The sequence below is a fragment of the Phyllobates terribilis genome, unplaced genomic scaffold (genome assembly GCF_046119375.1).
Source record: "Phyllobates terribilis strain yellow unplaced genomic scaffold, ASM4611937v1 Scaffold_40__1_contigs__length_11209783, whole genome shotgun sequence".
NCBI classification, from domain to species: domain Eukaryota; kingdom Metazoa; phylum Chordata; class Amphibia; order Anura; family Dendrobatidae; genus Phyllobates; species Phyllobates terribilis.
The window spans coordinates 7,757,279-7,781,673 of NW_027362800.1; the positions used below are offsets into that span (position 1 = coordinate 7,757,279).

The following is a 24,395-nucleotide window of genomic DNA, read 5'->3' on the forward strand; positions in this document are numbered from 1 at the left end:
ACTGCAGGCGGGATACCTGGATGGCTGAATGTCACTGAGAAGCTCACAGAGACCGCCATAAGCAACAGTTTAAAAGAATGCCACAGACTAATCAACCAAACTTTTTGGGTTGGTTTCTCTTTTATAGTCTGCAGGCATTAAATGAAAGAAGTCAGTGTTCCAGCAGAGGGAGACAACGTTTCAGAAAAGGCATTGTAGCAAACCAAAAAAGAAATTTTAAGCGCAGCAGAGTAACCAGCTCACATACCTGTTAGCTCAGGTGAGTTTAAAAGGCTGCTGTTGATAACAAGGGCATTTGCTAAATAGATGGTGTGTGTGCAACAATATACTGAAAGGTCAATTATATTGTGCAGCTTATCTCACCACCTGTAGTTATTTAGGTGAAAGCTCCAAAATGCTTGCCTAATATGTCTGTTTATCCAAAAGGAAGTATAGAGGGAGAGCTAGATAGATAGCATTGCATTACATTACATTACATGGCAATGCAATGCACAGTTGCTGAAGTTGAACCAAAATGAGCTTGTCATCTGGCTTCTGCAACTTTTAACATGAAAAATCCAATGAGGAGAAGAAAAGCAAAGCCAAAGAGTCCATCCCAAAATCCGACAAACAAGCAAAATGAACAAAAAGCATTGAATTCAATTCTTTCTGATTTTAGAAACTGCATTAAAGAAGGGGTGCACCGGTCCTGGAGATACTGCAATACCAGGTCAATGCGTGGAGTGGACAGAGCAAGCTCTTTTTCCATCTCCCTGTTCTAAAAATCCATTTAATATATGGTCCCCAGATAGGGGACGTATCAGATATTAAACTGATAAGAACAGATACTACACTTGATCTTAGCCAAAAGGCCGAGAAGCGATAACCAGAATTGGTTTCCGACTACGGTGCCACCCAAGGATTCTGAAAAGTCCATTTGTGGAGATGGCCACCTGGACTCCCGTTAAGAAGACATGCTGTCAACCTCTAGATCCCTCACATGCCTGCACTTTTCGGCTTGCTGCTGCTGCAATCCACGCGTTTTAGATCTGCATAACTCCACCTCTTTTAGCACAGTACCCTCAACCCCCGGCTGTTCCCACCCGCCTCAACACCGTTGGAAGGGAGGAGAACCAATTAAGGCGGGGGGGGGGGTGGAACGAGCAGCTGTCTACCCTTAGCAGGAGGGTTGCTGATTAATTACCTCTCCTGCTGCTGCTGCTGCTGGCTGTCCAGCAGCAGACTGAAGGTGGCTGCTGCTGTGCGCAGGTATATAAAGGCTCAGAGCCTATTATGACACGCGCAGCCAGCGTTCCATTGCCACATTCCGTCTACTGCAGGCGGGATACCTGGATGGCTGAATGTCACTGAGAAGCTCACAGAGACCGCCATAAGCAACAGTTTAAAAGAATGCCACAGACTAATCAACCAAACTTTTTGGGTTGGTTTCTCTTTTATAGTCTGCAGGCATTAAATGAAAGAAGTCAGTGTTCCAGCAGAGGGAGACAACGTTTCAGAAAAGGCATTGTAGCAAACCAAAAAAGAAATTTTAAGCGCAGCAGAGTAACCAGCTCACATACCTGTTAGCTCAGGTGAGTTTAAAAGGCTGCTGTTGATAACAAGGGCATTTGCTAAATAGATGGTGTGTGTGCAACAATATACTGAAAGGTCAATTATATTGTGCAGCTTATCTCACCACCTGTAGTTATTTAGGTGAAAGCTCCAAAATGCTTGCCTAATATGTCTGTTTATCCAAAAGGAAGTATAGAGGGAGAGCTAGATAGATAGCATTGCATTACATTACATTACATGGCAATGCAATGCACAGTTGCTGAAGTTGAACCAAAATGAGCTTGTCATCTGGCTTCTGCAACTTTTAACATGAAAAATCCAATGAGGAGAAGAAAAGCAAAGCCAAAGAGTCCATCCCAAAATCCGACAAACAAGCAAAATGAACAAAAAGCATTGAATTCAATTCTTTCTGATTTTAGAAACTGCATTAAAGAAGGGGTGCACCAGTCCTGGAGATACTGCAATACCAGGTCAATGCGTGGAGTGGACAGAGCAAGCTCTTTTTCCATCTCCCTGTTCTAAAAATCCATTTAATATATGGTCCCCAGATAGGGGACGTATCAGATATTAAACTGATAAGAACAGATACTACACTTGATCTTAGCCAAAAGGCCGAGAAGCGATAACCAGAATTGGTTTCCGACTACGGTGCCACCCAAGGATTCTGAAAAGTCCATTTGTGGAGATGGCCACCTGGACTCCCGTTAAGAAGACATGCTGTCAACCTCTAGATCCCTCACATGCCTGCACTTTTCGGCTTGCTGCTGCTGCAATCCACGCGTTTTAGATCTGCATAACTCCACCTCTTTTAGCACAGTACCCTCAACCCCCGGCTGTTCCCACCCGCCTCAACACCGTTGGAAGGGAGGAGAACCAATTAAGGCGGGGGGGGGGGTGGAACGAGCAGCTGTCTACCCTTAGCAGGAGGGTTGCTGATTAATTACCTCTCCTGCTGCTGCTGCTGCTGGCTGTCCAGCAGCAGACTGAAGGTGGCTGCTGCTGTGCGCAGGTATATAAAGGCTCAGAGCCTATTATGACACGCGCAGCCAGCGTTCCATTGCCACATTCCGTCTACTGCAGGCGGGATACCTGGATGGCTGAATGTCACTGAGAAGCTCACAGAGACCGCCATAAGCAACAGTTTAAAAGAATGCCACAGACTAATCAACCAAACTTTTTGGGTTGGTTTCTCTTTTATAGTCTGCAGGCATTAAATGAAAGAAGTCAGTGTTCCAGCAGAGGGAGACAACGTTTCAGAAAAGGCATTGTAGCAAACCAAAAAAGAAATTTTAAGCGCAGCAGAGTAACCAGCTCACATACCTGTTAGCTCAGGTGAGTTTAAAAGGCTGCTGTTGATAACAAGGGCATTTGCTAAATAGATGGTGTGTGTGCAACAATATACTGAAAGGTCAATTATATTGTGCAGCTTATCTCACCACCTGTAGTTATTTAGGTGAAAGCTCCAAAATGCTTGCCTAATATGTCTGTTTATCCAAAAGGAAGTATAGAGGGAGAGCTAGATAGATAGCATTGCATTACATTACATTACATGGCAATGCAATGCACAGTTGCTGAAGTTGAACCAAAATGAGCTTGTCATCTGGCTTCTGCAACTTTTAACATGAAAAATCCAATGAGGAGAAGAAAAGCAAAGCCAAAGAGTCCATCCCAAAATCCGACAAACAAGCAAAATGAACAAAAAGCATTGAATTCAATTCTTGCTGATTTTAGAAACTGCATTAAAGAAGGGGTGCACCGGTCCTGGAGATACTGCAATACCAGGTCAATGCGTGGAGTGGACAGAGCAAGCTCTTTTTCCATCTCCCTGTTCTAAAAATCCATTTAATATATGGTCCCCAGATAGGGGACGTATCAGATATTAAACTGATAAGAACAGATACTACACTTGATCTTAGCCAAAAGGCCGAGAAGCGATAACCAGAATTGGTTTCCGACTACGGTGCCACCCAAGGATTCTGAAAAGTCCATTTGTGGAGATGGCCACCTGGACTCCCGTTAAGAAGACATGCTGTCAACCTCTAGATCCCTCACATGCCTGCACTTTTCGGCTTGCTGCTGCTGCAATCCACGCGTTTTAGATCTGCATAACTCCACCTCTTTTAGCACAGTACCCTCAACCCCCGGCTGTTCCCACCCGCCTCAACACCGTTGGAAGGGAGGAGAACCAATTAAGGCGGGGGGGGGGGTGGAACGAGCAGCTGTCTACCCTTAGCAGGAGGGTTGCTGATTAATTACCTCTCCTGCTGCTGCTGCTGCTGGCTGTCCAGCAGCAGACTGAAGGTGGCTGCTGCTGTGCGCAGGTATATAAAGGCTCAGAGCCTATTATGACACGCGCAGCCAGCGTTCCATTGCCACATTCCGTCTACTGCAGGCGGGATACCTGGATGGCTGAATGTCACTGAGAAGCTCACAGAGACCGCCATAAGCAACAGTTTAAAAGAATGCCACAGACTAATCAACCAAACTTTTTGGGTTGGTTTCTCTTTTATAGTCTGCAGGCATTAAATGAAAGAAGTCAGTGTTCCAGCAGAGGGAGACAACGTTTCAGAAAAGGCATTGTAGCAAACCAAAAAAGAAATTTTAAGCGCAGCAGAGTAACCAGCTCACATACCTGTTAGCTCAGGTGAGTTTAAAAGGCTGCTGTTGATAACAAGGGCATTTGCTAAATAGATGGTGTGTGTGCAACAATATACTGAAAGGTCAATTATATTGTGCAGCTTATCTCACCACCTGTAGTTATTTAGGTGAAAGCTCCAAAATGCTTGCCTAATATGTCTGTTTATCCAAAAGGAAGTATAGAGGGAGAGCTAGATAGATAGCATTGCATTACATTACATTACATGGCAATGCAATGCACAGTTGCTGAAGTTGAACCAAAATGAGCTTGTCATCTGGCTTCTGCAACTTTTAACATGAAAAATCCAATGAGGAGAAGAAAAGCAAAGCCAAAGAGTCCATCCCAAAATCCGACAAACAAGCAAAATGAACAAAAAGCATTGAATTCAATTCTTGCTGATTTTAGAAACTGCATTAAAGAAGGGGTGCACCGGTCCTGGAGATACTGCAATACCAGGTCAATGCGTGGAGTGGACAGAGCAAGCTCTTTTTCCATCTCCCTGTTCTAAAAATCCATTTAATATATGGTCCCCAGATAGGGGACGTATCAGATATTAAACTGATAAGAACAGATACTACACTTGATCTTAGCCAAAAGGCCGAGAAGCGATAACCAGAATTGGTTTCCGACTACGGTGCCACCCAAGGATTCTGAAAAGTCCATTTGTGGAGATGGCCACCTGGACTCCCGTTAAGAAGACATGCTGTCAACCTCTAGATCCCTCACATGCCTGCACTTTTCGGCTTGCTGCTGCTGCAATCCACGCGTTTTAGATCTGCATAACTCCACCTCTTTTAGCACAGTACCCTCAACCCCCGGCTGTTCCCACCCGCCTCAACACCGTTGGAAGGGAGGAGAACCAATTAAGGCGGGGGGGGGGGGGGTGGAACGAGCAGCTGTCTACCCTTAGCAGGAGGGTTGCTGATTAATTACCTCTCCTGCTGCTGCTGCTGCTGGCTGTCCAGCAGCAGACTGAAGGTGGCTGCTGCTGTGCGCAGGTATATAAAGGCTCAGAGCCTATTATGACACGCGCAGCCAGCGTTCCATTGCCACATTCCGTCTACTGCAGGCGGGATACCTGGATGGCTGAATGTCACTGAGAAGCTCACAGAGACCGCCATAAGCAACAGTTTAAAAGAATGCCACAGACTAATCAACCAAACTTTTTGGGTTGGTTTCTCTTTTATAGTCTGCAGGCATTAAATGAAAGAAGTCAGTGTTCCAGCAGAGGGAGACAACGTTTCAGAAAAGGCATTGTAGCAAACCAAAAAAGAAATTTTAAGCGCAGCAGAGTAACCAGCTCACATACCTGTTAGCTCAGGTGAGTTTAAAAGGCTGCTGTTGATAACAAGGGCATTTGCTAAATAGATGGTGTGTGTGCAACAATATACTGAAAGGTCAATTATATTGTGCAGCTTATCTCACCACCTGTAGTTATTTAGGTGAAAGCTCCAAAATGCTTGCCTAATATGTCTGTTTATCCAAAAGGAAGTATAGAGGGAGAGCTAGATAGATAGCATTGCATTACATTACATTACATGGCAATGCAATGCACAGTTGCTGAAGTTGAACCAAAATGAGCTTGTCATCTGGCTTCTGCAACTTTTAACATGAAAAATCCAATGAGGAGAAGAAAAGCAAAGCCAAAGAGTCCATCCCAAAATCCGACAAACAAGCAAAATGAACAAAAAGCATTGAATTCAATTCTTTCTGATTTTAGAAACTGCATTAAAGAAGGGGTGCACCGGTCCTGGAGATACTGCAATACCAGGTCAATGCGTGGAGTGGACAGAGCAAGCTCTTTTTCCATCTCCCTGTTCTAAAAATCCATTTAATATATGGTCCCCAGATAGGGGACGTATCAGATATTAAACTGATAAGAACAGATACTACACTTGATCTTAGCCAAAAGGCCGAGAAGCGATAACCAGAATTGGTTTCCGACTACGGTGCCACCCAAGGATTCTGAAAAGTCCATTTGTGGAGATGGCCACCTGGACTCCCGTTAAGAAGACATGCTGTCAACCTCTAGATCCCTCACATGCCTGCACTTTTCGGCTTGCTGCTGCTGCAATCCACGCGTTTTAGATCTGCATAACTCCACCTCTTTTAGCACAGTACCCTCAACCCCCGGCTGTTCCCACCCGCCTCAACACCGTTGGAAGGGAGGAGAACCAATTAAGGCGGGGGGGGGGGGGGGGTGGAACGAGCAGCTGTCTACCCTTAGCAGGAGGGTTGCTGATTAATTACCTCTCCTGCTGCTGCTGCTGCTGGCTGTCCAGCAGCAGACTGAAGGTGGCTGCTGCTGTGCGCAGGTATATAAAGGCTCAGAGCCTATTATGACACGCGCAGCCAGCGTTCCATTGCCACATTCCGTCTACTGCAGGCGGGATACCTGGATGGCTGAATGTCACTGAGAAGCTCACAGAGACCGCCATAAGCAACAGTTTAAAAGAATGCCACAGACTAATCAACCAAACTTTTTGGGTTGGTTTCTCTTTTATAGTCTGCAGGCATTAAATGAAAGAAGTCAGTGTTCCAGCAGAGGGAGACAACGTTTCAGAAAAGGCATTGTAGCAAACCAAAAAAGAAATTTTAAGTGCAGCAGAGTAACCAGCTCACATACCTGTTAGCTCAGGTGAGTTTAAAAGGCTGCTGTTGATAACAAGGGCATTTGCTAAATAGATGGTGTGTGTGCAACAATATACTGAAAGGTCAATTATATTGTGCAGCTTATCTCACCACCTGTAGTTATTTAGGTGAAAGCTCCAAAATGCTTGCCTAATATGTCTGTTTATCCAAAAGGAAGTATAGAGGGAGAGCTAGATAGATAGCATTGCATTACATTACATTACATGGCAATGCAATGCACAGTTGCTGAAGTTGAACCAAAATGAGCTTGTCATCTGGCTTCTGCAACTTTTAACATGAAAAATCCAATGAGGAGAAGAAAAGCAAAGCCAAAGAGTCCATCCCAAAATCCGACAAACAAGCAAAATGAACAAAAAGCATTGAATTCAATTCTTTCTGATTTTAGAAACTGCATTAAAGAAGGGGTGCACCGGTCCTGGAGATACTGCAATACCAGGTCAATGCGTGGAGTGGACAGAGCAAGCTCTTTTTCCATCTCCCTGTTCTAAAAATCCATTTAATATATGGTCCCCAGATAGGGGACGTATCAGATATTAAACTGATAAGAACAGATTTTTTTTGACTTGGAATGTACCCAAACATAGGTACACCCGTTTATTGGATAAAACTTAATTACAATACATTAGATATGAACATAAAATCATTACATTTTAAAATACATTCGTACATAAATTGATTTCAGTTCAATAAGGCAATAAAATTACATTAAAATACAGACAATGTGTTTAGATTGCTGTGTTCCATTCTTTTACCAGCCATTGTTTTGATAAAATTACATTTCTCTTTTTATCCAATAAATAATACATATACATTTCACTAAAAGCCAACTCTAAAACATCTTTCACAGATAAAACATCGTGTTTAAAAAGAAGGATGTTCCTGGCCTTCCATAGAGCTTCTTTGATGGTACTGATTGTCTTCCATGCGATGATCCTCTTGCTGGCGTTGGGGCACTCCACACGACCAAATAAGACAGTTTCAAAAGTAAGATCCTTAATGTTTGTCATTTTTTGAAGCAAAGGAAATATTGTAGTCCATGTTTGTCGTGCAAAGTGATAAGTCCATAAAACATGTAAAACAGTCTCATCTCCGAGGCATCTTTGTCTTGGACATCTGGCAGTTCTCACGAGTCCTCTTCGGTGTTGGAATGCCCGACATGGAAGACAATCATGCACACAGCTCCAGGCCAGGTCCTTCTGGGAATTAAAAAGATAGGGTTCATTAATAACTTTCCATATGTCAGTACATTTATTATCATTAAAATTCCCAATCTGTACAATTGATTCCTTTTGTTTGAAACCATTTAAAATCATTTTGCTATCTCTTAAGTCTTCTGCACTTTTCCCTTTTAAGTCATACGTGTTTACAATAGTTCCTAAAATCTTATAGCTTTCTGGTGTATTAAGAGCATATGGGGAACTTAAAACTGTTTCAAACCATCCATGACGTTTCATAAAATAACCTGTGTTAAAACGGATAAAATATGACCAATAACTATTTTTCGACAGTGCATTAAAACATAAAACAAAAAATCTTATTAAAACAAAAGCTCTAAAATCGGGGAAATCTTTACCGCCTTTCTCTTTAGGCTTGACCACTAACTCTCTTTTCAATTTCTCCATCTTGGAGCTCCAGAAAAAAGTGAAACAAGCTTTGATTATTTTCGTAAAGGTATGTGTGGGGGGGGGAACACCAAACTTAAGTACAATAACAAAGGCACAATTACCATTTTTATAACTAGTACCTTCCCTTCCATTGTTAATTTCCTCAACCTCCACATACATAGTTTTTGATTTACCTTTTGTGCCACAAGATCCCAGCTTTCTTTACCTTTGTTTGTTTCGTTAAAAATCACACCTAGAATCTTTACAGAGTCACATTCAGGAACCGGTACATCATTTAAAATCATATTCCCCACATTTAAAATACAGCTTTTATTAAAATTTACTTTAAAACCAGATCCACCACAGAAGTATTCCACTTGCCGTAGTGTTTTCCGGATAGACAGGGCATCTTTACATGTTATGGCTACATCATCCATATATCCAGTAACTTTTGCTTCTAGCCCTCCCCCACCTGGCAAATGGACGCCTCGGATTTGCTTGTCTCTCCTTAAGACACTGAGTAGGGGTTCAAGGGCACAAATAAATAACAAGGGGGACAGAGGGCAACCTTGTTTTACACCAGAATTTAAAAACACATCACTTGTCTTAAAACCATTTACTAAAACCTTACTAGTGCAACCATGATAAAATGCTTTGAGAGAGCATAAAAAACCTTCTGGTATACCCATTTTAGCTAAAACATTAAAAAGGAATTGGTGTGACACTCTATCAAATGCTTTTTCAAAGTCGAGAGACAGGACCGCCAGCTTATTTCCCCTCGACTTTGTGTCATCTATTACATCTTTGATTAGATTCAAATTTTCCCAAACACTCCTTCCTGGTATGCCACACACTTGGTTTGGGTGGATTATGTTACCTATTACCTTTTTAAGTCTATTTGCACAAATTTTTGCCATTATTTTGTAATCACAATTTAGAAGGGTGATAGGTCTCCAATTTCTTAGTTGCGTTTTGTCTTCCTTTTTGTATATAAGGGAGACCTCACCTTTCTTCCAGGAGTTCGGTAGGGTTTTTGTATTAAAAACCTCACTAAAAACATAAAATAAATCCTCCTGTAAAATATCATAAAAAACCTTATAAAATTCTATGGGTATACCATCAGGCCCCGGTACTTTACCAGACTTAAAGCTTCTTATGGTCTCAGATATCTCATCTTCAGTTAGACTCTGTAATAAAACATCTTGTGAGACAGGGTCTAAAACAGTTGTAATTTCATCCAAAGTACTTTTCATAAAATGGTCATCAACAGATTTTGTGTTAAAAAGCTCGGAATAAAATTCATGCACTTTAGCTAAAATACCCTCTATGTCTTGTTTACCTTCCATTGATTCAATAAAAACACGATTTTTCACCATACATTTAAAAAAATATCGTGAACAGGTTTCATTATTTTCAACATGTTGGACCTTTGCATGGAAAATTAACTCTTTACCACTCTGTTCCAAGGTATGCTGAATTTCACTTTTTAAGTCACTAATTTGTTTATCTACTTCAATCTCATGGCTCTTCAATTTATATAAGGTCTCCAATCTAGTGTTGAGTTGCCAATAAAATTCTCTTTTCTCTCTAGCTTTCTGGACCCCAACCTTCATAAAAAAATCTCTTATGTTCTTTTTCATCTTTTCCCACCACCTACTTATAGGGATATGGGGGTCTCTTATTTTTTTAAAATGTAAATAAAATTCAGTAAAATCAGATAAAACTTGGGGGTCTTCTAAAAGGGAAATGTTTAACTTCCAGGTACCTTTTCCTTTTTTCTTAAAATCATTACATTTCACATAAAAGGATAAAAGTTTGTGATCAGAAAAAACATTAGATAAAAGCTCACATTTAAAAGGCAATACATTTTTAGAGCAGAAAATAAAATCAATCCTGGAGCTACAATTCACGTTGCTCCAGGTTACCCATTCCTCTGCAGGCAAGTCTTTATTACACTCCTTAAAAACATCTGTTAAATTAAAATCTTGTATGACATTTTTTAACATAAAAGACGTTTTATCATAATTCCTACTTGTGGAGCTTGAGAACCTTTTTTCTCCACCTAAAATGCAGTTAAAATCTCCTGATAAAATAAGAGGGACAGAATCATTAATAAATAAGGGTAACATATTCAACATATCAGCTCTTTCTTGCTTATCTGTGGCTCCATAAAAGTTTAAAAATTGCCATTTAAAACCATCAATAAAAGCTTTTACTAATAAAATTCTACCTGGTAAAACCTCTTGAACAGAGTCAATAAAAACATTCCCTTTAAAAAGAATGGCGACCCCTGCTGACCTGGACCCGTTTGATCCTGACCATACTGAGGGTCCATGTGCCCAATCAGTCTCATATTCTGTATAATTTAAACTGTGTGGGATGCAGCATTCCTGTAAAAAGAAAACTGTAGCTGTTAGAGAGGATAAAAAATCAAAGAGAGCAACTCTTCTGGTCTTAGTTTTCAACCCTCTAGCGTTAAGAGAAAAACCACTAATCCCTGCCATAAGAGAAAAAAAGGAAATTTAGCATTCTTTCAAACTCTTACCTCAGCTGGTTTATATTTCTATTCCAGGAGATGAGGGATCATTGATCGTCAACAGAGAGCCCGTCACGGAGGACTCCTCATCTGTTAGTGTCCCAGACCGTAGACCTCCCAGGATATACTCTTGTTCCATTCTGTCCAACTCTGCTTGGTCGTATTGCCTGCCTCTTTGCTCACGAACCCCCATTTGGACCCCTATCGAGGCACCATCTGGGGGAATCGTATCGAGCACATGCGTCTCAGACGTTGACCACTTATTTTCAGGAGTTTCCAGGATCACTGAGTCAGCCATCTCCATCTCCCCCTCCATTTCTGAAGGGGGTGGGACATTGGCAACCTCCTCACCCTGTAAAGGCACCGTTTGAGGTTTCCCACTTCCATCCGGGGGTTCCGGTGGGGGTACTTCCTTAGGTGCCCTATCCACTCCGTGCAACCTGCGTTTTTTTGGCCCAGACTGTTCGCGCCCTTGAGTATTCCCAGGAGGATTCGAAGGTGAGGATTGGCCTGTAGCACCCACCCTCGGTCCCTCCGCAGGGGTTTCTGTTTGTGGGTTACCACGCCGTTCCCTCTTTTGCTTCGAGTTTCCAACAGTACACCATGGCTCACCATCCTCGGTCGGTATTTCCATACTCTCCCCCTCATTCTCCTCCGCGGGCTTGTCCGAACCAGCCGAGGGTTGGTCAGGGGGTGAGGGCTTTTCTGGTTCAGGGGGTGAAGGTCTCTCTGTTTGCCCAGCTTGAGCTCTCTTTGAGGTATTCCTAAAAGGACAATGAGAAAAAGCATGACCTCTGGAAACACAGTTGCTACAAAAAATTCCAGTTGTACAATTTTCAGTTTTATGGTCTTTGCTCCCACAGGCTACACAAGTAATGTCACAGTTAGAATGGCCGTATTTTTTGCATTTCCTACAGAATGCTGGCATCCCATTAAAAAAGAGGTCACCATTCGTGTTTCCAATTCTAAAACGTGCTGGGGGAAGTCTTATACCCCCCGGACTTGAAGGGTCCTTAATACATGTCACCGTAAATTTCCACTTACACGCCCAAACTCCGCACTCATTCATAACTTTTCCATGGCTTACCACTTTGCTGAAATAATTGGATAAAAATGAAATAACATCGCTTTCTTTTGTATAAGGAGAGTAAATTTTAACAATTACAGTTTTTATCACATCTAATTCATGTTCGACAATTTTAACACCTTTAAAGATTGGCTTTCTCTGGTAAATTATATCAGGATCATTCATTTTACGGCAAAAATCTTGGTGGATACCTTTTTCAGTGAATGTGACATCGTATACACCACGCTTCGGGTAGTCTTGGATTGCCAGGATCTCGGATTTCTGGATTGAAAAAAATTTCACAAGAAGATCATCCACAATAAAACGTAAACCTCTATTATCTTTACCTCCCTCATGGAAGTAAAACCGCACCGTATGCCGTAACCGGGCATAGGTCGGAATTTCACCTGGATCTGAATCCATGGTGAAACAAGGATTTCCGCAACAGGAAAACGGGGATTTCCGCAACCAATAATGGGGGATTTCCGCAACTAAGGAGTCGCTGAACAATCCTAGGACTGTACAGCTGGGATCGCAACCCGTTGCCCAGGGACTAAGCCCACCTCCTTATAGCAGCAAGGGCCTAAGCCCCACTACAAGAGTGGGACCCGAACCCAAGGCCAAGAGGCGGGGTACCCCAGGCACCTTCCAACTACAACCAATGCCAGTAAAACCAACACTAGATCGCAGCCAAAAGGCCGAGAAGCGATAACCAGAATTGGTTTCCGACTACGGTGCCACCCAAGGATTCTGAAAAGTCCATTTGTGGAGATGGCCACCTGGACTCCCGTTAAGAAGACATGCTGTCAACCTCTAGATCCCTCACATGCCTGCACTTTTCGGCTTGCTGCTGCTGCAATCCACGCGTTTTAGATCTGCATAACTCCACCTCTTTTAGCACAGTACCCTCAACCCCCGGCTGTTCCCACCCGCCTCAACACCGTTGGAAGGGAGGAGAACCAATTAAGGCGGGGGGGGGGGGTGGAACGAGCAGCTGTCTACCCTTAGCAGGAGGGTTGCTGATTAATTACCTCTCCTGCTGCTGCTGGCTGTCCAGCAGCAGACTGAAGGTGGCTGCTGCTGTGCGCAGGTATATAAAGGCTCAGAGCCTATTATGACACGCGCAGCCAGCGTTCCATTGCCACATTCCGTCTACTGCAGGCGGGATACCTGGATGGCTGAATGTCACTGAGAAGCTCACAGAGACCGCCATAAGCAACAGTTTAAAAGAATGCCACAGACTAATCAACCAAACTTTTTGGGTTGGTTTCTCTTTTATAGTCTGCAGGCATTAAATGAAAGAAGTCAGTGTTCCAGCAGAGGGAGACAACGTTTCAGAAAAGGCATTGTAGCAAACCAAAAAAGAAATTTTAAGCGCAGCAGAGTAACCAGCTCACATACCTGTTAGCTCAGGTGAGTTTAAAAGGCTGCTGTTGATAACAAGGGCATTTGCTAAATAGATGGTGTGTGTGCAACAATATACTGAAAGGTCAATTATATTGTGCAGCTTATCTCACCACCTGTAGTTATTTAGGTGAAAGCTCCAAAATGCTTGCCTAATATGTCTGTTTATCCAAAAGGAAGTATAGAGGGAGAGCTAGATAGATAGCATTGCATTACATTACATTACATGGCAATGCAATGCACAGTTGCTGAAGTTGAACCAAAATGAGCTTGTCATCTGGCTTCTGCAACTTTTAACATGAAAAATCCAATGAGGAGAAGAAAAGCAAAGCCAAAGAGTCCATCCCAAAATCCGACAAACAAGCAAAATGAACAAAAAGCATTGAATTCAATTCTTTCTGATTTTAGAAACTGCATTAAAGAAGGGGTGCACCGGTCCTGGAGATACTGCAATACCAGGTCAATGCGTGGAGTGGACAGAGCAAGCTCTTTTTCCATCTCCCTGTTCTAAAAATCCATTTAATATATGGTCCCCAGATAGGGGACGTATCAGATATTAAACTGATAAGAACAGATACTACACTTGATCTTAGCCAAAAGGCCGAGAAGCGATAACCAGAATTGGTTTCCGACTACGGTGCCACCCAAGGATTCTGAAAAGTCCATTTGTGGAGATGGCCACCTGGACTCCCGTTAAGAAGACATGCTGTCAACCTCTAGATCCCTCACATGCCTGCACTTTTCGGCTTGCTGCTGCTGCAATCCACGCGTTTTAGATCTGCATAACTCCACCTCTTTTAGCACAGTACCCTCAACCCCCGGCTGTTCCCACCCGCCTCAACACCGTTGGAAGGGAGGAGAACCAATTAAGGCGGGGGGGGGGGTGGAACGAACAGCTGTCTACCCTTAGCAGGAGGGTTGCTGATTAATTACCTCTCCTGCTGCTGCTGCTGGCTGTCCAGCAGCAGACTGAAGGTGGCTGCTGCTGTGCGCAGGTATATAAAGGCTCAGAGCCTATTATGACACGCGCAGCCAGCGTTCCATTGCCACATTCCGTCTACTGCAGGCGGGATACCTGGATGGCTGAATGTCACTGAGAAGCTCACAGAGACCGCCATAAGCAACAGTTTAAAAGAATGCCACAGACTAATCAACCAAACTTTTTGGGTTGGTTTCTCTTTTATAGTCTGCAGGCATTAAATGAAAGAAGTCAGTGTTCCAGCAGAGGGAGACAACGTTTCAGAAAAGGCATTGTAGCAAACCAAAAAAGAAATTTTAAGCGCAGCAGAGTAACCAGCTCACATACCTGTTAGCTCAGGTGAGTTTAAAAGGCTGCTGTTGATAACAAGGGCATTTGCTAAATAGATGGTGTGTGTGCAACAATATACTGAAAGGTCAATTATATTGTGCAGCTTATCTCACCACCTGTAGTTATTTAGGTGAAAGCTCCAAAATGCTTGCCTAATATGTCTGTTTATCCAAAAGGAAGTATAGAGGGAGAGCTAGATAGATAGCATTGCATTACATTACATTACATGGCAATGCAATGCACAGTTGCTGAAGTTGAACCAAAATGAGCTTGTCATCTGGCTTCTGCAACTTTTAACATGAAAAATCCAATGAGGAGAAGAAAAGCAAAGCCAAAGAGTCCATCCCAAAATCCGACAAACAAGCAAAATGAACAAAAAGCATTGAATTCAATTCTTTCTGATTTTAGAAACTGCATTAAAGAAGGGGTGCACCGGTCCTGGAGATACTGCAATACCAGGTCAATGCGTGGAGTGGACAGAGCAAGCTCTTTTTCCATCTCCCTGTTCTAAAAATCCATTTAATATATGGTCCCCAGATAGGGGACGTATCAGATATTAAACTGATAAGAACAGATACTACACTTGATCTTAGCCAAAAGGCCGAGAAGCGATAACCAGAATTGGTTTCTGACTACGGTGCCACCCAAGGATTCTGAAAAGTCCATTTGTGGAGATGGCCACCTGGACTCCCGTTAAGAAGACATGCTGTCAACCTCTAGATCCCTCACATGCCTGCACTTTTCGGCTTGCTGCTGCTGCAATCCACGCGTTTTAGATCTGCATAACTCCACCTCTTTTAGCACAGTACCCTCAACCCCCGGCTGTTCCCACCCGCCTCAACACCGTTGGAAGGGAGGAGAACCAATTAAGGCGGGGGGGGGGGTGGAACGAGCAGCTGTCTACCCTTAGCAGGAGGGTTGCTGATTAATTACCTCTCCTGCTGCTGCTGCTGCTGGCTGTCCAGCAGCAGACTGAAGGTGGCTGCTGCTGTGCGCAGGTATATAAAGGCTCAGAGCCTATTATGACACGCGCAGCCAGCGTTCCATTGCCACATTCCGTCTACTGCAGGCGGGATACCTGGATGGCTGAATGTCACTGAGAAGCTCACAGAGACCGCCATAAGCAACAGTTTAAAAGAATGCCACAGACTAATCAACCAAACTTTTTGGGTTGGTTTCTCTTTTATAGTCTGCAGGCATTAAATGAAAGAAGTCAGTGTTCCAGCAGAGGGAGACAACGTTTCAGAAAAGGCATTGTAGCAAACCAAAAAAGAATTTTTAAGCGCAGCAGAGTAACCAGCTCACATACCTGTTAGCTCAGGTGAGTTTAAAAGGCTGCTGTTGATAACAAGGGCATTTGCTAAATAGATGGTGTGTGTGCAACAATATACTGAAAGGTCAATTATATTGTGCAGCTTATCTCACCACCTGTAGTTATTTAGGTGAAAGCTCCAAAATGCTTGCCTAATATGTCTGTTTATCCAAAAGGAAGTATAGAGGGAGAGCTAGATAGATAGCATTGCATTACATTACATTACATGGCAATGCAATGCACAGTTGCTGAAGTTGAACCAAAATGAGCTTGTCATCTGGCTTCTGCAACTTTTAACATGAAAAATCCAATGAGGAGAAGAAAAGCAAAGCCAAAGAGTCCATCCCAAAATCCGACAAACAAGCAAAATGAACAAAAAGCATTGAATTCAATTCTTTCTGATTTTAGAAACTGCATTAAAGAAGGGGTGCACCGGTCCTGGAGATACTGCAATACCAGGTCAATGCGTGGAGTGGACAGAGCAAGGTCTTTTTCCATCTCCCTGTTCTAAAAATCCATTTAATATATGGTCCCCAGATAGGGGACGTATCAGATATTAAACTGATAAGAACAGATCAGGTTTCAACATATTTTATTAAGTGCGTAAAAGATGGTTTACAATCAAAAACAACAACACAAACAGTACATTATTAAAACACAGAATTCCACCCATAAAAACCCCATATACGATTGGCATCCCTTCTCCCAATACATTTGACATCCCTTAAGTAATAAATATACATCTGGCTAAAAGCAATTTTAAGACAATCCTTCACAGAAATAGCATCACGTTTAAAAAGTAAAATATTGCGTGCCTTCCAAAGGGCGTCTTTAAAACAGTTAATCATACACCAACATATACAATACTGTTGAGGGGTCGGACATTTAAAAAGGCCATATAAAACATATTCATGGTTAAAATCTCTTAAACCGCAAGTCCATTTTAAAAGAATTCCAACTTTGTGCCAAAGTTCCTGTGCAAATGGGCAATTCCACATAAGGTGCAAGGTGGTTTCGTCATTAACACATGAGTCTCTGGGGCATTTGGCTCTGGCCACCAGGCCTCTCCTGTGTTGAAACTCTCTGGTGGGGAGGCACTGGTGGACCACCATCCATGCGATGTCCTTATGTCCATTTGCTAAGAATTTCCCGAAGACATTCTTCCAAACTTGCTTCGATCTCTCTTCTGAGAAATTTACTATGGGGGTCACATCTTCATTCCTCCTCAGAAAAGATAAAAGCTTCTTGCGGTCTTTAAAAATGTCCATATTAAAATCACCAAGGCTATAAAATCGAACAGTCTTTTCTAAGATTGCTTGGTGTTTGGGGGGGCATAGTAAAACAGGGGAATTCAACGACAACTTAAACCATCTTTTAAAAATCATCCCACAAGTATATTTTAAAAAATAACTTAGCGCACTATTACCATTAAAATGTTTGAAACAAAAGCAGAAATAATTTAAATACAAATAAATATGTAAATCGGGGACATCCCTTCCGCCGTTCATTTTATTCTTCCTCATTATTTCTCGCCTTAATTTTTCCATTTTGGAGTTCCATAAAAACATAAAGATCATCCTAGTCATTTTTTTAATTAAAACATCAGAGGGGGGGTACACCATAGCTATATACAGTATGAGGGGTAACAACACTGATTTTATAATTAAAATTTTCCCCTCCATTGTTAGGGACCTCAAACCCCAAAATGATATTTTCTTTGACATTTTTTCTATGACATTCTCCCAGCTTTGAGTTCCCACATTCTCCTCGTTAAAAACAACTCCAAGAATTTTTACATTGTCTCGTTTTATAGTGAGCTGCGGGAGTTGGGCGGTGTCCCAGGATCCCAAAGTCAGACATTCAGATTTATTTAAACTAAGTTTAAAACCGGATGCCTGGGAAAAAAAATCAATGCGCAACACCGCCCTCCGGAGGGAAGCAGGGTCCACGCACACAACCGTCACGTCATCCATGTAGCCAAAGACTCTCACATCACTGCCACCTCCGCCAGGAACAGGAACCCCTCTAATCACTTTGTCTTTCCTTATTGCGCTCAGCAGGGGCTCCATGGCGCAGATGAACAGGATGGGCGACAAGGGGCATCCCTGCTTCACTCCGGACTCAAGGGGAACTCCATCTGTTAAAAAGCCATTAAGAGAAATTTGACTAAAACAATTTTTATATAAAATCTTAATACAATTTAAAAGCATATTAGGGATACCCATTCTTTTTAAAACTCTAAAAAGAAATCTATGAGAGACTCTATCGAAAGCTTTTTCAAAATCTAGGGCTAAAAGAGCTACATTTTGACCCCGGTCTCTGGAATACCAAATTACATCCCTTAATACGTTTAAAACCTCTGAAATACTTCTGCCTGGTACACTACAAACCTGCTCAGGCTGGATTAGTTTGGCAATGACACTCCTGAGCCGGTCTGCAACCACCTTAGCAAGTACCTTGTAATCAACATTTAGGAGAGTTATGGGTCTCCAATTCGCTAGAGTACTGCGGTCACCTTTTTTATATATCAAAGACACCACTCCTCTCCTCCACGAAAATGGCAACTGTTCAGAAATAAAAACTTCTTTAAAAAGCATAAAAAGGTCCTCTTTTAAAATGTCCCAAAAAGTAAGGTAAAATTCTACAGGTAGTCCGTCACACCCAGGTGCTTTACCCTTAGAGAAACTTTTAAAAACATAAAATAATTCCTCTAAAACAATATCGCGTTCTAAAAACTCCTGGTCTGTAAAATTTAACTTAAAATCGAGATCATTAAGAGCATCAGATAAAAAGGACTCATCTATACACTTTTTACTAAAAAGATGCTTATAAAAGTTAAAAGTAGCATTCAACATTCCCTGCATAGATGTTTCACCCTCTAGATTTGTGATCACTTCTCTTTTATCCATGACTTTTTTGAAGAAGAAGCGAGAGCACTTCTCCCCCTCCTCCAAGTGCTGCACTCTAGAGTTAAAAATAATCTCTTTCCCCTTTGTGTCTATGCAGTTCTGGATTTCAGTTTTTAGGCTAGCAATATCATCTCCCACCTCCACCCCTAGCTCTTTGAATTTAAAAAGTGTTTGTAGTTTGGTGTTAAGATCACTAAAACATCTTTTTTTCTCTCTAGCTTTACGTCTCCCTGCTTTTATAAAAAACATTCTGACTTTTTTTTTCAAATTTTCCCACCAGGTTGCCATAGGGGCATCAGAAGGTTTTTGTCGCCGCCAGGCTTGATAGGCTTTACCAAAGTCTTGTCGAATCAGAGGGTCCTCCAGCAGGTATGTACTTAGACACCAGAGGCCCCTGTTGACCCTCTGTTCATCCCGGTATTCTAGATGCACCTCCAAGCCCTTATGGTCAGAAAATATATTTGATGTTAAAACACATTTTACAGGGTTAAAATCATCTGATAGGAAAATAAAATCGATCCTGGAGGACACCCCTCTTCCGGACCACGTATAACCAGGGTCCGTCGGCAGGAGTGACCTCCACGCATCGCATAATTTAAAATCAGTTATAAAATCTTTCAATAGATGACATGACTTATCCAATTTGCGTAAAGGGTCACCCCCTGCTCGTTGTTCACTAGCACAAAGACAATTAAAATCACCCCCTACGATCAGGGGAGATGACCCAGTACAGTACAATGGCAATATCCCAAATAAATTAATTCTCTCTTGCTTATCAGGGGGAGCATAAACATTCATTACACGTAGGGTAAAACCATTAAATTTAAAATGCACTAAAACCACTCTGCCTGGTACTATTTCTGTGACAGCATTTATAGTAATATTTCTCCCACGACAGAGGAAGCCCACCCCCGCTGACTTGTTGTCATTGGAGCCAGACCAGATGGAGGGCCCCAGTCTCCAATCTGTCTTGATATCATTATAATTTAGTGCATGTTGTATCCCGCATTCCTGTAATAAACATATGTCAAAGTCAGTGGTTTCTAAATACTTGAATAGAGCAGCCCTACGAACTGGGCTCTTTAATGACCTCACATTCAGTGAGACAAGTCTTAATGTGGGCATTCATAGGTCAGGGTGGTGGATCTTCCATGAGGACACCTGACTCAAAGCCCTGTATATCAAATTGCTCCAGGACATCCGGGCTAGAGGACCCAAACGACTCGATATTCTGTGAGCCGGCGGTTGCCCCCTCGTAGGTCACGGTTCCCAGCCACATTCCAGGAGACGCTGGGGCTTCGACATTCCGTCTCTTTTTCGGGGCAGACTCCACTAGGTCACTGGTGCAGTCCTCCTCTTCCTCCACCTCCTCCAGGGGGGGAGACTGGTCCATCAGGACAAGATCAGCAACACAGATTTCCTGATGTTCGCCACCTAGAAGCAAAGCCCCCTCATCTGGCTGGCTAATCGCCCTGGAAGATCCTGAGGCCATCGCTGCATGGTCCCCTGTAGCCAACCGCACAGGGGCACCACCCTCCAGCCCAACAGGATCGGTATCGGGAACCATCGATACGGAGGATACCCTCCCAGAAGGAGGACCCCCCCGCTCCGGTCCATGCGAGGTCCGCCCATCGTTAAGGGACTTCGATGCAGGTGCCGCCCCAGAGGGGCCTCCGGCTCCCTGCTCCATCCCAGCCTTCTCGCCCTTCGAACCGCCCTCCGACGCCGGCCTGCCAGTGAAGACCGGTGGGCGCATCGGCTCAGCTTCAGAAGATGCAGCTTCTGCGTAGGTCCTGGTCCTGGTCCTGTTGGGGCATCCTCGGAACATGTGCCCCGCCTCACCGCAGAGATTACATTTCCTCCCAGCGGGACAGTCCTTCATTAAATGTCCGTAACAGCTGCAATTATTGCAGCGGTCTACTTTCCTGCCCGTGCAGGACGTTTGGGTATGACCCATTTGTCCACAGTTCCTGCAACATACTGGCATTCCAGGATAAAATAAGTAGCCTCTGCTCTTACCGATTACGAAGGTTGAGGGAGGGTGTAGCATTCCTCCCACTCCACTAAGGTCCCTCTTTAGACGGGCCATATACCTTCTCTTGCCGCACCAGAAGCCTACCGCGTTCTTCACAGTACCCAGGTATCTCAGATCATCACAATAGCGGGTAAGGTAGGTCGAGATGTCTGCAGCTTCCACAAAGGGGTTCGGGAAATGCACCACGATGGGGATCTCGTCATAAGCATACAAGAGACAAAAGGTTAGTCCATCCAATTCATCTAAGTAGTTTTTCTCGTTTACCTTTTGTACGAGTTGCTGACAGCATCCCTGGCTCTTGAAGGTGATGGTGTATGTCCCCTTGTACTCGTTGTCCTGGAAGCAGAATATGTCTTCCCGCCGAAACTCCAGAACTCCAAGAAGAATCCTATGGCAGATGTAGTCCAAATTCTTCTCCATCCTCGATGCTGCTCCAACTTCAATCCTCACGGTGTTCCGCATCCGGGCATCACCCGATGAATATGTGAGCGTTGCCGGCATCCTTCACTCAGGAACGTACCGACTCTTCTCTCTGAAAGGCGCAAGCCTTCATGGGATCCCTTCCCGTTGCTCCCGGACTAATCCTTCCTCCCAATAGCAGCAGGGGGGTTAAGTCCCTCCGAAGAGGAACGATCCCCCCAGGCCGAGAGAAAGGGTACCAAGAGCACCTCACAGGCAAGACCACACAGGTAAACCTGATAGATCGTGCCAAAAGGCCGAGAAGCGATAACCAGAATTGGTTTCCGACTACGGTGCCACCCAAGGATTCTGAAAAGTCCATTTGTGGAGATGGCCACCTGGACTCCCGTTAAGAAGACATGCTGTCAACCTCTAGATCCCTCACATGCCTGCACTTTTCGGCTTGCTGCTGCTGCAATCCACGCGTTTTAGATCTGCATAACTCCACCTCTTTTAGCACAGTACCCTCAACCCCCGGCTGTTCCCACCCGCCTCAACACCGTTGGAAGGGAGGAGAACCAATTAAGGCGGGGGGGGGGGTGGAACGAGCAGCTGTCTACCCTTAGCAGGAGGGTTGCTGATTAATTACCTCTCCTGCTGCTGCTGCTGCTGGCTGTCCAGCAGCAGACTGAAGGTGGCTGCTGCTGTGCGCAGGTATATAAAGGCTCAGAGCCTATTATGACACGCGCAGCCAGCGTTCCATTGCCACATTCCGTCTACTGCAGGCGGGATACCTGGATGGCTGAATGTCACTGAGAAGCTCACAGAGACCGCCATAAGCAACAGTTTAAAAGAATGCCACAGACTAATCAACCAAACTTTTTGGGTTGGTTTCTCTTTTATAGTCTGCAGGCATTAAATGAAAGAAGTCAGTGTTCCAGCACAGGGAGACAACGTTTCAGAAAAGGCATTGTAGCAAACCAAAAAAGAAATTTTAAGCGCAGCAGAGTAACCAGCTCACATACCTGTTAGCTCAGGTGAGTTTAAAAGGCTGCTGTTGATAACAAGGGCATTTGCTAAATAGATGGTGTGTGTGCAACAATATACTGAAAGGTCAATTATATTGTGCAGCTTATCTCACCACCTGTAGTTATTTAGGTGAAAGCTCCAAAATGCTTGCCTAATATGTCTGTTTATCCAAAAGGAAGTATAGAGGGAGAGCTAGATAGATAGCATTGCATTACATTACATTACATGGCAATGCAATGCACAGTTGCTGAAGTTGAACCAAAATGAGCTTGTCATCTGGCTTCTGCAACTTTTAACATGAAAAATCCAATGAGGAGAAGAAAAGCAAAGCCAAAGAGTCCATCCCAAAATCCGACAAACAAGCAAAATGAACAAAAAGCATTGAATTCAATTCTTTCTGATTTTAGAAACTGCATTAAAGAAGGGGTGCACCGGTCCTGGAGATACTGCAATACCAGGTCAATGCGTGGAGTGGACAGAGCAAGCTCTTTTTCCATCTCCCTGTTCTAAAAATCCATTTAATATATGGTCCTCAGATAGGGGACGTATCAGATATTAAACTGATAAGAACAGATACTACACTTGATCTTAGCCAAAAGGCCGAGAAGCGATAACCAGAATTGGTTTCCGACTACGGTGCCACCCAAGGATTCTGAAAAGTCCATTTGTGGAGATGGCCACCTGGACTCCCGTTAAGAAGACATGCTGTCAACCTCTAGATCCCTCACATGCCTGCACTTTTCGGCTTGCTGCTGCTGCAATCCACGCGTTTTAGATCTGCATAACTCCACCTCTTTTAGCACAGTACCCTCAACCCCGGCTGTTCCCACCCGCCTCAACACCGTTGGAAGGGAGGAGAACCAATTAAGGCGGGGGGGGGGGGGTGGAACGAGCAGCTGTCTACCCTTAGCAGGAGGGTTGCTGATTAATTACCTCTCCTGCTGCTGCTGCTGCTGGCTGTCCAGCAGCAGACTGAAGGTGGCTGCTGCTGTGCGCAGGTATATAAAGGCTCAGAGCCTATTATGACACGCGCAGCCAGCGTTCCATTGCCACATTCCGTCTACTGCAGGCGGGATACCTGGATGGCTGAATGTCACTGAGAAGCTCACAGAGACCGCCATAAGCAACAGTTTAAAAGAATGCCACAGACTAATCAACCAAACTTTTTGGGTTGGTTTCTCTTTTATAGTCTGCAGGCATTAAATGAAAGAAGTCAGTGTTCCAGCAGAGGGAGACAACGTTTCAGAAAAGGCATTGTAGCAAACCAAAAAAGAAATTTTAAGCGCAGCAGAGTAACCAGCTCACATACCTGTTAGCTCAGGTGAGTTTAAAAGGCTGCTGTTGATAACAAGGGCATTTGCTAAATAGATGGTGTGTGTGCAACAATATACTGAAAGGTCAATTATATTGTGCAGCTTATCTCACCACCTGTAGTTATTTAGGTGAAAGCTCCAAAATGCTTGCCTAATATGTCTGTTTATCCAAAAGGAAGTATAGAGGGAGAGCTAGATAGATAGCATTGCATTACATTACATTACATGGCAATGCAATGCACAGTTGCTGAAGTTGAACCAAAATGAGCTTGTCATCTGGCTTCTGCAACTTTTAACATGAAAAATCCAATGAGGAGAAGAAAAGCAAAGCCAAAGAGTCCATCCCAAAATCCGACAAACAAGCAAAATGAACAAAAAGCATTGAATTCAATTCTTTCTGATTTTAGAAACTGCATTAAAGAAGGGGTGCACCGGTCCTGGAGATACTGCAATACCAGGTCAATGCGTGGAGTGGACAGAGCAAGCTCTTTTTCCATCTCCCTGTTCTAAAAATCCATTTAATATATGGTCCCCAGATAGGGGACGTATCAGATATTAAACTGATAAGAACAGATACTACACTTGATCTTAGCCAAAAGGCCGAGAAGCGATAACCAGAATTGGTTTCCGACTACGGT

The 24,395-nt window shown here is 43.5% G+C and overlaps 11 non-coding genes across 11 annotated transcripts; all 11 read right to left on the reverse strand.

Moving 5' to 3' along the window:
- Positions 1-672: 672 nt before the first annotated feature.
- LOC141189284 (U2 spliceosomal RNA) lies at positions 673-863 on the reverse strand. The gene has a single exon (XR_012263349.1). It is a non-coding gene; the product is annotated as a U2 spliceosomal RNA (small nuclear RNA).
- Positions 864-1,984: 1,121 nt separating this feature from the next.
- On the reverse strand, positions 1,985-2,175 carry LOC141184248 (U2 spliceosomal RNA). Its single transcript, XR_012259022.1, has one exon. It is a non-coding gene; the product is annotated as a U2 spliceosomal RNA (small nuclear RNA).
- A 1,121-nt stretch (positions 2,176-3,296) lies between these two features.
- Positions 3,297-3,487, reverse strand: LOC141189285 (U2 spliceosomal RNA). Its single transcript, XR_012263350.1, has one exon. It is a non-coding gene; the product is annotated as a U2 spliceosomal RNA (small nuclear RNA).
- Positions 3,488-4,608: 1,121 nt separating this feature from the next.
- LOC141189286 (U2 spliceosomal RNA) lies at positions 4,609-4,799 on the reverse strand. The gene has a single exon (XR_012263351.1). It is a non-coding gene; the product is annotated as a U2 spliceosomal RNA (small nuclear RNA).
- Positions 4,800-5,923: 1,124 nt separating this feature from the next.
- Positions 5,924-6,114, reverse strand: LOC141189287 (U2 spliceosomal RNA). The gene has a single exon (XR_012263352.1). It is a non-coding gene; the product is annotated as a U2 spliceosomal RNA (small nuclear RNA).
- Positions 6,115-7,240: 1,126 nt separating this feature from the next.
- Positions 7,241-7,427, reverse strand: LOC141185802 (U2 spliceosomal RNA). The gene has a single exon (XR_012260416.1). It is a non-coding gene; the product is annotated as a U2 spliceosomal RNA (small nuclear RNA).
- A 6,446-nt stretch (positions 7,428-13,873) lies between these two features.
- On the reverse strand, positions 13,874-14,064 carry LOC141189288 (U2 spliceosomal RNA). Its single transcript, XR_012263353.1, has one exon. It is a non-coding gene; the product is annotated as a U2 spliceosomal RNA (small nuclear RNA).
- A 1,118-nt stretch (positions 14,065-15,182) lies between these two features.
- Positions 15,183-15,373, reverse strand: LOC141189290 (U2 spliceosomal RNA). The gene has a single exon (XR_012263355.1). It is a non-coding gene; the product is annotated as a U2 spliceosomal RNA (small nuclear RNA).
- Positions 15,374-16,494: 1,121 nt separating this feature from the next.
- On the reverse strand, positions 16,495-16,684 carry LOC141186006 (U2 spliceosomal RNA). The gene has a single exon (XR_012260570.1). It is a non-coding gene; the product is annotated as a U2 spliceosomal RNA (small nuclear RNA).
- A 6,181-nt stretch (positions 16,685-22,865) lies between these two features.
- On the reverse strand, positions 22,866-23,056 carry LOC141184995 (U2 spliceosomal RNA). Its single transcript, XR_012259698.1, has one exon. It is a non-coding gene; the product is annotated as a U2 spliceosomal RNA (small nuclear RNA).
- Positions 23,057-24,178: 1,122 nt separating this feature from the next.
- On the reverse strand, positions 24,179-24,369 carry LOC141189291 (U2 spliceosomal RNA). Its single transcript, XR_012263356.1, has one exon. It is a non-coding gene; the product is annotated as a U2 spliceosomal RNA (small nuclear RNA).
- Between the last annotated feature and the right edge of the window lie 26 nt (positions 24,370-24,395).